Source organism: Falco biarmicus, chromosome 4, assembly GCF_023638135.1.
Source record: "Falco biarmicus isolate bFalBia1 chromosome 4, bFalBia1.pri, whole genome shotgun sequence".
In the NCBI taxonomy this organism is placed as follows: Eukaryota; Metazoa; Chordata; class Aves; order Falconiformes; family Falconidae; genus Falco; species Falco biarmicus.
This window is the reverse complement of record NC_079291.1, coordinates 80191616-80205562: the sequence shown is the minus strand read 5'-3', so window position 1 is coordinate 80205562 and position 13947 is coordinate 80191616.

Below are 13947 nucleotides of genomic sequence, written 5' to 3'. Positions count from 1 at the left end.
TTCTTTAAAAGGATGAAAAGTTTAAAATATTTCTATAAAGCACTAAAGAGTATTTTTATTCTCTTTTAGAAGTGTTTTCAAAGAGGGTGTTAACAGCTGATTTGTTTTATTCCTCCCACATTTGTCTGTTTGTCTTCATCATTTCACTTTAAGGAAAAGTTGCTCCAACGTTTTAACTTGGGGGCTTTTTTATTTTTTTTAGACTGACTAGTGTTGTCACATCCAGCTTCTCTGTAAATCACTCCATAAGGCTCTGCACCTTTCATGAGTTTTCGTTCTTCTGCTGCTGTTATCTCTAAAGTCTGTATCAGAACAATGATTCTGCTCATCCGTGTTGTACCGTATGTCCACGATACGGTTCCAAAATACTTTTTAAGCTTCACATTCTAGATCAATACACTCACATATGTTTATTCACAGCAGCAGCTGCTTCAAGCATTACTGTTGTGTTGGGCACCTAGAAGTATTCAGCCTTAAACAGAAGTGTCAGTGATACATATTTCCTACTTCTTTGATGTTAAATTTGCTGTCACTTCTACCACCTGCCAGCAGGTAAGCTGAGCAGTTTTAAAACATCCATCTCCACATGCCCTCCGACCTTCTGCTATAGGGGGTTGCCTCCATGAGGAAGCATTAATAGCCTTCCGTTAGGCATAAGAAAACAATGCAGAATTCAGGAGAGCCACTTTGCCTGGAAATGGAAGCAATTAAGTTGAATGGCAAAGCCCACAGCAGCCATTCATTTATGAGAATATCTTCTCAGTGATGCACTACCTGAATTCAGCTAAAGAAAAAAAATATCTGATTTTAGTTAAAGTTTTACAAGTACACTGTATGGCTATGAAGAGCACCCTACTTAAAATGCAGCTTTTATTGTGTTATTTCATTTGGTTCAGTTCTGCTTTTGAAAAAAGAGAATGTTGTCTACATGGACTTTTATCAAAAATATGTCAATGATTTTATTGCCTTCAAGTGTCAAAAAAAAGCTGTTTTCTAAGTGGGATGGAAGACATCGTCAAGAATTTGGATTCACTTCCTCGCTCTAACACTATGCTAATGATAGCATAGTTCTTGTGTTAGAGCGAGGAAGTGAATTCAAGTCATATGACTTCTCTTTGCATTAGGTTTCAAGCTGTGAAAGAAACAAGAACTTTCTGCACTTACTACACGGTACTACTGTAAGGCTTCATTAATTCAAACCTTGTTTTTTCATTCCTTGCAGCACATGCCATTTCGACAACTAGCCCCATTAATTCTAGTGAAAATTCTCAGGTGGACTTGTATTGCTCTTTGTGTAGGACATAGAAAATTTTTTATTAAGAAACAGCAGTTGCTTTCCCCCTTCAATGCTTTTTCTAATTAAAAATACATTAGCTACTTGAGAGCACTAGAAATAAAATTATGTTCTTCTCAAGTTGTATTTCTTACCTGCCCTTCTTATAGGGGAAAAAAACACCTTACAACTAAGTTGGTTGAAGCCCTGGCAGCAGAAACAGCAGTTTTCCTTTCTGCACTATACTTACAAACATCTACAAGTTCCCTTTTCTTTTTGCTTTAGCCTGAGACTTCCAGTATGTAGAAACCTGCTGCCTAAAATGAAACTTATACATCTAATAAGAATTCAAGGCTGTCTGAAGAGAATTGGCTCTTTTATTAACTACATAAGTCTGAAACTCAGTTAGACACTGTTCAGAGTTCTGTAAATATAAGTCTATATTTCAACATGGACATGTTCAGTGATTAACAGCAACATAAACTGAGTAATTCCCAAATGACCATGGCATCTTTTTCTCAGTGCAGTCATATCCATCCCAGTTACTGGGTACTTTACTGTACTTTATTTCTTACAGTGTTCTATGGGTGTGTGTGTGTGTGTGTTGTTTTTTTTAATAGGAAAAGAAACTTGCAAAGGATAAGTAGCACATGAATAGCAAAGTTATTGCTCAGGGGTTTATACAACATCCAAACTACCATTACTGCATAGACAATGTTGGTACAACATATTGTTTTGGTTATGAATAGAGCTATACTTCTGTGCTAAAAAAAAAAAAAAAAAGACTAACAAACAAAAAGCCACAAACAAACTGAAAGAGAGTGCAAAGGGAAAGAAATTCCTTCCCTGCCTAAACTGTAGTGCTATAATGGCTCCATAGCAAGATATCATGCACATGCCATATCTTATTACAGCAGCCCTACCTTTATTAAAAAAAAATAAATATGAAAGAGTAAGCCTAACTGTTGCCATTGGAAAAACTTTACAGGTACAAATACTGAACAACTCTTAAAAATCTAAAAAAGCCCACACAAGGTTCTCCTCAGAAACTCGGGGGAAAAACACATACTTTTTCTAAACTGGCAACACTTCCCTATAGAAAAGCTCTGCATCTGCAAAAGATGCCACACCTTGACCCATGGCCAAAGACAGTGTATGTGGAAGACTGACAGTGTGGAACCAGTATGGAACCAGTTAGATGAACATGCAACCACTAGCACAAGCACTCTACCAGGCTCTGGCTGCTTCTGCAGCCTCCTTGATTGGAGAACATGTCCTCACTGGCCAGCCTTACAAATCCATTGACAATTTCAAACTGCAATGCTGATGGAAAGAGGCTGCACCTCCCAGTCCCAAGTACTAATCCCTGTGCCTGTAATCACCCTTCACGCTGACACAAATACCTGTACAAGTAAAACACAGCCACATGACAGGTTATAACTAATGAGCTGAATCTGCTCCCTGATCCCATTTACCACCTGAACATTGTATCCTACCACCAGAGAGGGAGAGGCAAGAAGCTGGGATCGCACAGCCGGAACAGAAGTTAAAGCAGGGCTTTCAGTGGTAATGCTGGTTTAATTTGCATGGAGCTAGACCCAGACACTAGAGTTAGCAAGGCAAGGAACTCAGTGTAAGACTGATTTGACCCTCATGATTTGAATGGGCACAAAAATTATTTCTGTGGGGTCCAAATACAAAAAGGATGCAATATAAGCTCTGTGCAGCAAATTAAAAGGGTATGAACAGAGACCACACAACATGGAAAACATTTGTGGGTCATGAGATGAACTATGTTGAAGGACAAAGACTGTTGAAACTACAAGGACGCACATTTCCTACTAGATATGTGCAAATAACTGCAAAACTCAGACCGCCCTAAAAAGTGACATTAAAGGATTTCAATTAAAGATAGACAGGATTTATTGCTTCCATAATTTTACAACAGAGTTATTGAAGACATTGTAAAAGGACTGAAATTGTAAAACATTTTAATGCTTCTGAAAACAGATAGAGAAGAAATATTTTTTTCCCAGATAGTATTATAACATATAACAGTAAGCCGTCTATATTAATCCTTGCAAAGCAAGCTGGTCATGTATTATTTGGTAGTGAATGACAGATTTAGCTGTACTGGAGAAACAAAGTACAACAGCAAAGAATTCCATCAAAATTATGTGAAAAGGCAACCAATGTCATTTAAGATGGCATCAAAACCTCACTTTAAAAACTGTTCCAAATTTTTTCAAATATCCGGAGACAACCAAAAATAGAGACTGAACTTATTCATTATACGGCTGTGGAACCACAGCTAAAATTATCTGTGACTAGGCATACTTGTCTTGCCAGCAATGGGAAAAAAAAAAAAAAAAAAAAGACAACCTTTATCCATGATGATTTGAGAACAGTTATTATTAACACAGAACTCAAGTGATCAGTGTCCTTTCTCTAAAATACAGAATTTTTCAATTGACAAGCTGACCAATTCACTGGAGCCCAAGTATAAATGGATACTGAAAGGCAATATTTCACACTGAACATGAACTGCAAGGACGACACGAAGACTGCTGAAGAGTTGCAGAGAGCAGAAGTCCTCACCAAGACTTTTACACAGTAGCAGGGATTGATAAAACAGCGAAGTAAATGTCCACAATGTCAGAATCATCAACAAACATAACAAGCGGACTATGACTTCTTCCATTGGCAACAAATCAACATATGTACAAGGCTGCACGATTTAAGAGTCACATTATCAAAGGTGCTATTATCCTTGCTTAAAGATTGAAAGTTTTGGAAAACATTGCAGCAACAGAATTACATGAATATATAGGGAATTTCCCAGTATTTGTTAATAACTGTATGTTTTGGCCTTCCTTTTTAAACCCATCATCATCTCACTAGGATTGCTCCCCTCTTGAGTTTAATTAATTTCATATGTATAGATGATATATATTATGTTGCTTAAAATGTATAAAATCACAGCTACTGAATAAAGTATCAACAGAAGAAACGCGTTAAAAGTTTCTACAAAAATTGTGACATACTCCATATTACATTTATAATTTCAACTATGTATGTTCCTGCAGCATTACATACTCTTGAAACTTGAAAAAATGTATGCCACGTCTACAGATTTGTCTACAGGTCTACATGTGAACCTGATATTGATTCTGAAAAACCTTTTCCCTAGATTTAAATCTAAACTCAGCAACTTCTGAAGTAAACTAGGCCAAACCAGCCTTTATGTAAGATTCCAGAAATTAAATTCAACATGCAGTCTCATCTTAGCATTGTTAAGAATCTGTTTTGTGACATTCAGTTTTAAAACTAAAATCAGAATAACCCCGAACAATTTTAAAATCTCATGTTTTATTTTAAGCCAATCCTATGATTTTCAGGAGGTAAGTCGGGCTTCAGAATGCCTGAGACTGGCAGTACTACACTTGGACCATGCACTACTGTTTTGATATACGCTACCAACATAAGCATTATGCATAATCCAACAGTATTGCATCAGATGGAAAAACTGAGCTGGCAGTTAAATTCTATGCTTAATGCCAGAAAAGAGTTACAGCTCCTGTCCTAGATTTTGCAAACATAAGATTGTAATTTCTACTCAGCCAAATTTCTATAAATGGTCACAACTTTATTCTGATTGCATGATTTTGCATGAGTATTTTTTAAACAGTCATTATTTCTTTCATTGCAGAAACATCAAAATTTGTTCCTCCTTTTGGAGCTGTTGCTTTAATGTTTAGAAGTACTGTTATTTCTATTTAGCTCTGCTCCCTTATGCTACCTGTGATGAATCAGGTCAGCAGCATAGCTTCTTCCCATTCTTCTTACAAATTGGGAAGCTCTTCTTTCCCTGAAGTTTTGGATTTGAAGGTTCTACCAAAAGCAAATGCTATTTGAAATTACTCAGATTTTCATCGGCAGTATGATATACAGAGTTTGTTGGATAGAAATATCTTTAAAGACAAGCAAAAATTTACTTTTCTACCACGTAAATCACTGTAGGTTTAATAACATTAATTCTCAAAGTAATGATATTTTAAATTCCTTTATTATGGCTTTTTTCTCTATCGTCATGGTAATATCAGCTGTGCTTTATTTCTATAGACTGTGTTTGATATTAGTAGATTAAATTATTAAATATGAAAGACAGTAACAAAACATGGGCAATAATATAAATTTTTTCCATACTTTGCACTTTTTAGGTTTACCATGAGTTATTTTCATATAAATAAGTGATAGGTAGGGAAAAACCTAGAAAAGATCTGTATCCTAGAAAAGATCTGTATCAGAAAGCCAACCATATCCCAGGGTGCATCAAAAGCAGTGTGGCCCGCAGGTCAAGGGAGGTGATTCTCCCCCTCTACTCCACTCTCGTGAGAGCCCACCTGGAAAACTGCGTCTAGCCCTGGGCCCACAATGTAAGAAGGACATGGACCTGTTGGAGTGCGCTCAGAGGAGGCCACAAAGATGATGAGAGGGCTGGAGCCCCTCTGCTGTGAGGACAGGCTGAGAGAGTTGGGGTTGTTCAGCCTGGAGAAGGGCAGGCACCAAGGAGACCTTAAAGCAGCTCCCAGTCCTAAAGGGGATTTCTAAGAAAGATGGGGAGAAACTTTTTAGTAGGGCCTGTTGCAATAGAATAAGGGGTAATGGCTATCAACTATAAAAGGGTAGATTTAGACTAGATGTAAGGAACAAATACTTCACAATGAGGGTGGCAAAACACTAGAACAGGTTGCACAGAGAGGTGGTAGATGCCCCATCCCTGGAAATACTCAAGGTCAGGTTGGATGGGGCTCTGAGCAACCTGATGTAATTGAAGATGTCCCTGCTCACTACTGGGCAGGTTGGACTAGATGGCCTTTAAAGGTCCCTTCCAACCCGAACTGTTCTATGGTTCTATGATCCTACAATGGCAAACAAGAAATCAAAGGGAATACATAACTGACTGAATGACTATTTTTTTTAAAAACAAGACTGTATCATTTCATTATTTATGTTTGGCTGTGGTTCCCAATCCTGCAACTTTTGCTCCTTTTAAAGGATATTTTTAAAAGCCAGAAAGAGCCAAATGGCAAATACCCGTGTATATAATGACTACATATGTATATGTAATAGCAAAATTTGCTTTTGAAACCTGAAGGGAAATTGTAGTCCAGTCAAATTTGTTTTGGTTCACCTAAAAACAATTTCCTCATTATATAAATATCTAATGTAGCAAGCAGCAACAAGCGTCATAAATAAGAAAGCACAAGGCTAAATTTTATCTAAATCTCTTTATATTGGTTTGTTTTTTTTAAGAGAAGATTATTCCACAGACAAGATTTTAAACTGGATTTGCCTTTGGTCTCCAGAGGAGCTACACTATATACTAGCAGAGAACTTAGAAAAGAATTAGGGTCAAATCTGCAACAACTTAGTTGTAAGAGGTCTTACTGCAAATAACTGATAGCAGCCACAATATACAGATTACAACAGAATTTTCATTATAACACACAGGTGTCTGAATCTTGCAGGTGATAACTTGTGCTTACCATCTGCAGCAGAGTTTCCAGTGGTTTGAGGAAAGCAGAGTTAAACAAGGCTGAAAAATATTGATTTTCATCAGGTAGGCTGAAATTTCCCAGTCTTGGTTCCAATTGAGAACTGTTATTTTTAAACATTAGGACATACAAATTCAACCATCTTTTCATTATGGAAAGTGAAAAATGATGCTTACAGTTTTACCACGTACTTATAAGGCTATACTCTGCCCATGGAACTTGCACATCTTTACACAAATAGCTTCCCCAAGCTTGGTTAAATCCAATACAACTCAGAAATATTTAAAAAATATAAGCACCTAAACTCAACCAACACCCATGTTTTGAACATCAACACTCAAATAGGCTCAGAAGCATTTCAGTACCTATTCCTAGCTAATTACAATTCAGAAATGGTATGTAAAGATGCTGCCACTGCCTATGTATCTCTGCGGAAGCCAAATACAGCAGTAGTCCCCTTCACACTGAAACAGCTAGGAAGAGAAAGATGTTGGTTGCACTCCCAGATGCCTGGATTATTTGTGCTTCCAGACCAATGAATTCCCTGTCCACGTAATTCCGAAATAAATTGACTGCAGAGTCAGGTGCTCCTATTCATGCTTTCTTTCTGTGCCCATTTTGCATCGCGGTGCAGCTTCAGGAGACTGAGGACAACAACCCTGTGGGCTGCTCACCACACTGCCCACAGCCTGTGATGGCAACATCCCTCATCTGGATCTTAATTTTGCATTTTGGGGAGCTGTAAAATAGCCTATTACTGTACCTAGTTAGCATAACAGAAAACCATAAATATCTTTTTCAGAACAGACCTATTTTTCTGGTTTAAAGATTACAACAATCTCTGCATTTAAGGCTTTTACCGGAGAGGTGATATATATTCTATTTAGCTTTGGAAGTCTACAGACTGAAAGGTCTAACGTCCTTCTGTCCACTCAGGAGCCAAGAACTGAGTCCGTGTCTGAAATGAGAGACCTCTCCCCAAATTACACAGGTCTGGTGTCAAAACAACAAGGTCTGGAAAATCCATGAAAAAATTCCCTTTTTTTAGGGGAAAAAGACCCAAAATTTACATTAAAATCTGAATCTTTACTTTTAAAACTGCAAGCCAGATATCAGCTTGTCAAGCAGTCCATTGTGAATGGGACTTCTGTGTTTGTACCAAGCCACTTGAATCTGGCACGGCCTCATGCACCTGGAACACTTTATAGAATCACTATAATCAATGATCAACAATCAAGAAGTGCAAATATACAGCTCATACAATTTTAAAATATCTATGCCTTTATTGTACTTTTTCTATAATCTTTACTTACATAATCAAAACATTGTTTCTCAAATAATCCAATATAATAACATGTACTTTTCTTAAGGACTAATTTAGAACTGTGCTCTCTGAAGTGATTTATATTTCAATTCCCATGCACTCATCTAAATTGAATTTAATCTGACTTTTATTACCAAGTTCTATTACATTCTCCTGGAGCTTTTAGTAATCTTTCTAATATTGCCTAATTTAAACAAATTTATGACATTACCATGTACTGACGTCCTGCTTTTCACCATGACTCTAGGCAGATAATGTAGTAATATATCAGTTGGTGTACAAAGCCCCAGATAACTCCAGTGTTTGGTTTATTTCTAGTCCTTCCCAGTCAGAGATCTTGCCCTTTATGTTTCCTACCTCTTCATGCATTTTGCATGACTGGCAAAACTTTCCCTTTGCCTTAGTTGCTCAAATTTTCCTCAATAATTTTTGTATTAATTACTTCAGCAAAAACCTTTCAAATGTCTAAATATATTATACGTTTCAGTTATCTTTTATTCTATGTTTCATTAAATCCTTCGAGAATTTGTAGCAGTTGAAAAGATGTCATTTAACTTTTAGGAAACCATGTGGATTTTTCCCTTGAATTACTTTATATAATACCACTTATAAATACATATGTAATATATATATGCTACCTTTTATGATCTTCTCAAATGCTTTTCTGGCTCTGAACAACAATTCCTCATATTCTTCTAGGACAAACTGTTATCTTCTAAAGGGATGACTACAAACCTGAGTACTCATCAATCTCTGGCATAGGCACAACTGGTAATAGAAAACCATGGTCTTGCTATAACTATTATTCTAAAAAGCTCTGTAAGATTTCCATCAAAACTTCTGCTAGAAAATTTACCACAATATAGATTTGAGGCCTGATTTCTTCACTTTTCCCCTCCCTTCTTTTGTCAGTTTTTGACTGAAAACATCTGCATTTGTAGTTAAAAGATACTACAGCAGTGTAAAGAATCATTTTTTTCTATCGATAATAATGGAGTGTTTTTGAATTAATACAAATAAATGGATCGGGAACAAAGCTATCTTACAAATTCCAGTGAGAGGGGACAACCATTTCTTACCTAAAATATAGACTTGTAATGAATTACAGTATACTCTCACCAGCAGTTATAACAGTTTTGGCCCAAAGAACAACTGCATTACCTGTGTCAGAATGTCTCTGTTGATGTGCCAACACATTGTCATTAACTGAAACACAAAACTACCTTCAAATAAATCCAACACTACTGTAACGGGTCATGCTGGTTTGGTTTTGGTTTTGGTTTTTTTTTTTTTTTACTTTTAAATTAAACTGCAAATAAATATGGAAAGGCAAACCACTATCTTCCTAGAAAACAGCATGTCTGCAGCACAGATAAGATTCTTCCATAACACCAGACAGATGCCTACACATGCTGGTCAGCACTGGAAAACACATTTACTTGGCTTTAAACACTATAAAAGCCTGTTAGTGAAATCCTCAGAACAACAAATATGACAGATGCTATACTCATTCTAAGACTGAGTAACTAGAAAATATGACAGGGTTCACTTTTATGAAACAAGCTACAATAAAGGAGAAAAGATGCAATAAAGGACTCAGGAACATAAAACCTAAGCACAGCTGGCTTTAAGGGATGACCTGTGTCCTACATAAAAAATACAAGGAAAATCAAAACACTTGAAACAGCATGCAGAGCAGCAATATGCTAAACACAGAGATGACTAAAGTAAACGCTTGAAGCAGTTGTCTAGACCAAAAAATTGGGATCCATAAGGATAGGTGCAATCCCTGTGTAAGTAAGGGGGCTGCAAAACACTAGCTGCAACCTTATTTATAATAGGGACATGACATTACATAGTATTAATGAAAAATTAATATAAAGGTTATAGATACTGAGGTACTTCTCCCATGCTTTGAAAGAACTGCCATCACCTAAATCCTGCTGGTTTTCTTTCAAAAAAAAAAAGATTAGAAAAAAGGGCTATGTACATCCTTCCAAAAAAAAGTTGGAAATGCTGTGCTCATTCCACTTCCACTTTTACAGCTTTTACCCAACATACAAGAGACCCAGGTTCAAGTCCTGCCTCAAGGTGGAGTAACTCAAACCTATAGCTGACATCTCCCATGGAAAAATTATTATGCTCAATTAGAGTATCAACTGTTTCCGTATTTCACATAAAACAGTTACTGGATAAGTGTTAACTAGACAAAATATAGAAACATCTCTAGTAATAAGATCTAGACTGAAAGCCTTTCCTCCCGTAGCTGACTTCATGCATCATTAGAATATTACAATCTAGTTCATCCCATCCTTATGTTCAGTGATAATAAATCTCAAATATTTTTCATGCATAGCAGCACACTTCTGATCAAAGAACCACAACATCAGGTGTCCTAAAGTTGAGGCCTCAAAGTTTTAAGACGACAATTTTAGACAGGAGAGCCTACACTATAGCTAAATTTACTCAGCTTAGAACCTTTTTTGGCTCTGACATTACATTCCTGAATAACTGAAATACATTAACTGTCATTTTATAACACAATCAAAATATATGTCATATCTAGACTTCATATCATTTGAAGACTAGAGTTTCTCAAAGTTAGTAGAAGTTGTGACATTTGGCATGCTGAAAGACGGCTGGTAAATGGGGGCTGAAATTGCACTTATTTGCCTCCCCTGCTCTCCTCTCGTGAAAATAATCAAGGTCAATGGCAATGCTTGGGTTTATTGTAAAGACGACAGATATCTGTAGTAAAATGTTCTCCTCGGGGTTCTTAAAAATTCATAATAAAGAAAATAACAATGAACATTATTTGAATATAAATTTAAAAATATATTTCAGTTCTGTAAGTTAATCAGACTTAAATCTCCATGGGAAACTTGCAACACTGTTCTCAGTTTAAATGCTTCCCAACAATTTATAGCTTCATTTTGCAAACTTTTCCCCAAACCAAACTCCCATGAATTTACACCACCTAGAAGGCTATTCGTACAACAGATGAATAAGGCATGTGAAGAAGAGGTTTAATATGTTGATGAGAAATAGCACAGCAAAAAGCACCAGCAGTTCCTGAAGAAATAAAAGATAATATATTATTGTAGTAAGTACATTCAGGTAGATTAAGTGACATCTAAATTTCAGTGCCTAGTCACCTCCAAAAAGCAATGCAGAGCCCAGGTAAAGCTTTGAGTAGGAAGCCACCTTGAGCAAACCAGTGGGAAACAGTACAACACTGACTCAGGTGGGATCAAACCATCTCGGTACAGGATCTTCTAGAAATAAACCACACATTAGACATTTACTATGTTATTTTCTTGCTGTAGACAGAAGATTCTATCTCACGCTCAAACGCCACCTATGTGTTTTAATCTACATCATGCCAATACTTATGCATGTATTTATACTTATGTGGATACTTATATTTAACTTTATAATAGAGATTGAAAAGTACAAACAAGAGATAAAGGGCAGGTTACAGTGAATGTGATCTTCTAACTGGGTATAGGTCTGCGCCCCTTCCTCCTGCCTTCCTGTCACAACACTGGGAATGTGTCGATCAGAGCCACTGACTGAAAGAGTACAGCAGACAGATTCCATATCCCGGACAAAACTGCAAGACAAAACAGTATCCTGAAGAAAGGCTCCAGGCAACCATGACTAGGAGCTGCGCCTTACATCTGTCTTTGCCAAAGCAGAACAATCTGCCTCTAACTTCAGAGCTGATTCCATGCAAAGTGAACTCACTATATGTACAGACAACCACAGAAGTAAGCATCACAAAAACGTAAGTGGGTTCAGAGATTAAGGACTTCCTAGTTAACAAACAACAAATTGTCAGCTTTGGCAAATAACAAGAAACAACGTATAGATCATTATCACAATGTATTTTTGTTATCCTGCAGTATTTTTCAGTGTTTTCAATTTATAGTCTGAAAATACTGGAACGTCTTATCTTACACAAATAATATTCATATTTTACACAAACATGCAAGTTGCATAATACTTTTAAACTGCGATTCCAGGTGTCAGAAGGTCTATCCATTTCATTTTTAGATAAAATCAAAGGTCCTCCTTTTTATTCAGATGAAAGGCATCTTAGCAATGCATCACTACTTTCTACATTGTACATCAACATTGGCATATGAATTTTCTTCTTACATGTGCACATCTCTCTATGACCAGAAATGTTAATTAGCATTAGGTTTCTCTGATCTAAAGCCCATCATTTGCATCAAGGTGAGAAAAGTATTAGAGAGGGGGACAGACAGAATGATGCAAAAGCTGCTTAAAAGATGAACAAAACTTACTAGTTTCTCACATTTTGTGCAGACCTGCTAAATTGACTCAAGCTGTGAAACTGTCATAGCATAGAATCTGTTCAAAATCTCTGTTATATGGTGACTAGGTAAAAAGGAAGTGTAACAATATACTATAGCTTCATCTATTTTTCATTTTCCTCTCTGAACCAAAGCATAAAACTGTATGATTTGGAGCAAATGCCAACACTGTTAGCTTCAATACAATTTACTTATAAAGTACATAGAGCTTTATGATCACTATAGGAAGGCAACGCTGCCAATACATCAGCAAGCTTTGATGATCTATTCTCCTTCTCAGCAAGCAATACAAAGAAACAGAGCCACTATATGTTGAATTTTCTTACCAGGACCCAAAGGAAAGTTAATTCCAAAAGATGAGTTTTGTGTTTAGACACTATTTCAGTTTGTAGAATTAGCAAAAATGAATGAAACTCTTCATGCTCAATGAATGTGGTGAAGGAAGTGGGCACCTGCACCATGAAATCTACAGGCACACCACTCTACTGGAAAAATTCTGTCTCCTCATCTTCATGTCCCTCTCCCATATGCAGTCAGCATTCAACTTCCAGTACAATACAGTTGTTATATAAATGTCTAAGTAGATGGAAAAGGATATAGCAGGAATCATGAAGTTGGATGAATATTAGGATGTGGTCCTTGAAGTGGATTTTGTGTTCAGCAATGGCTTATTTGATTACAGTCAGCATACACAGACACACACATACATGTTTTGCAATAAAAAGGAGAATTTCAGCTGTATTTTCACTAGAGACTTTGAGGCTTAAAATGCCTGTTTCCATAGCGAAACAAGACAAAAAGGCAAAAATTCAGAAAAAAACCAGTCTCTTCCCAACCAAACAGAACTGTATCCAGCAAAAGCTTTTGAAGTAGGTAACACTAAATGTTTCAAAATATTTATTTCAGGTTTTTATCTTTTTTTAAAGAAGATGGAGAAATGCAAACATAGAAAGATTTTGTTTCACTGTAATAAATGACATCTAAGCAATTTCAGGACTAAAACAATTATTTTATTTTTTTTCCAAAAATTAAACTCTCTCTCATGTAAAAGTTCAATTTGAATTCATTAGGCTTTCTAACAAAAACAAACAACAACAAAAAGGCAATCAGAAAAAATAATTAACTGTTCCAGCTATCAGTAGCTTATACATAATTGGCAGTTATTTGATGGCTTTCTTGGCCAACATACTGGGGATTTCATGTGCATCTACTAGCTGCTGCGTGTTACATGCAGCTCTTCTAGAATTGCATTTTCATGCTTGTTCATTCAATGAAAGCCTGAATTCTATTACCTGTTTCATCACTGGTTGTATTTGGTTATTATTGTCACTTTCTTTGCAATAACTGTACTTAAGCTAAACTAACTTGCCTTCCCCAGGAGCAACTTCAGCTACAAGGCAGTCAATAGATTAAGTTCCTGTCTCATTATACCCTGTGTGACATCACAGTATT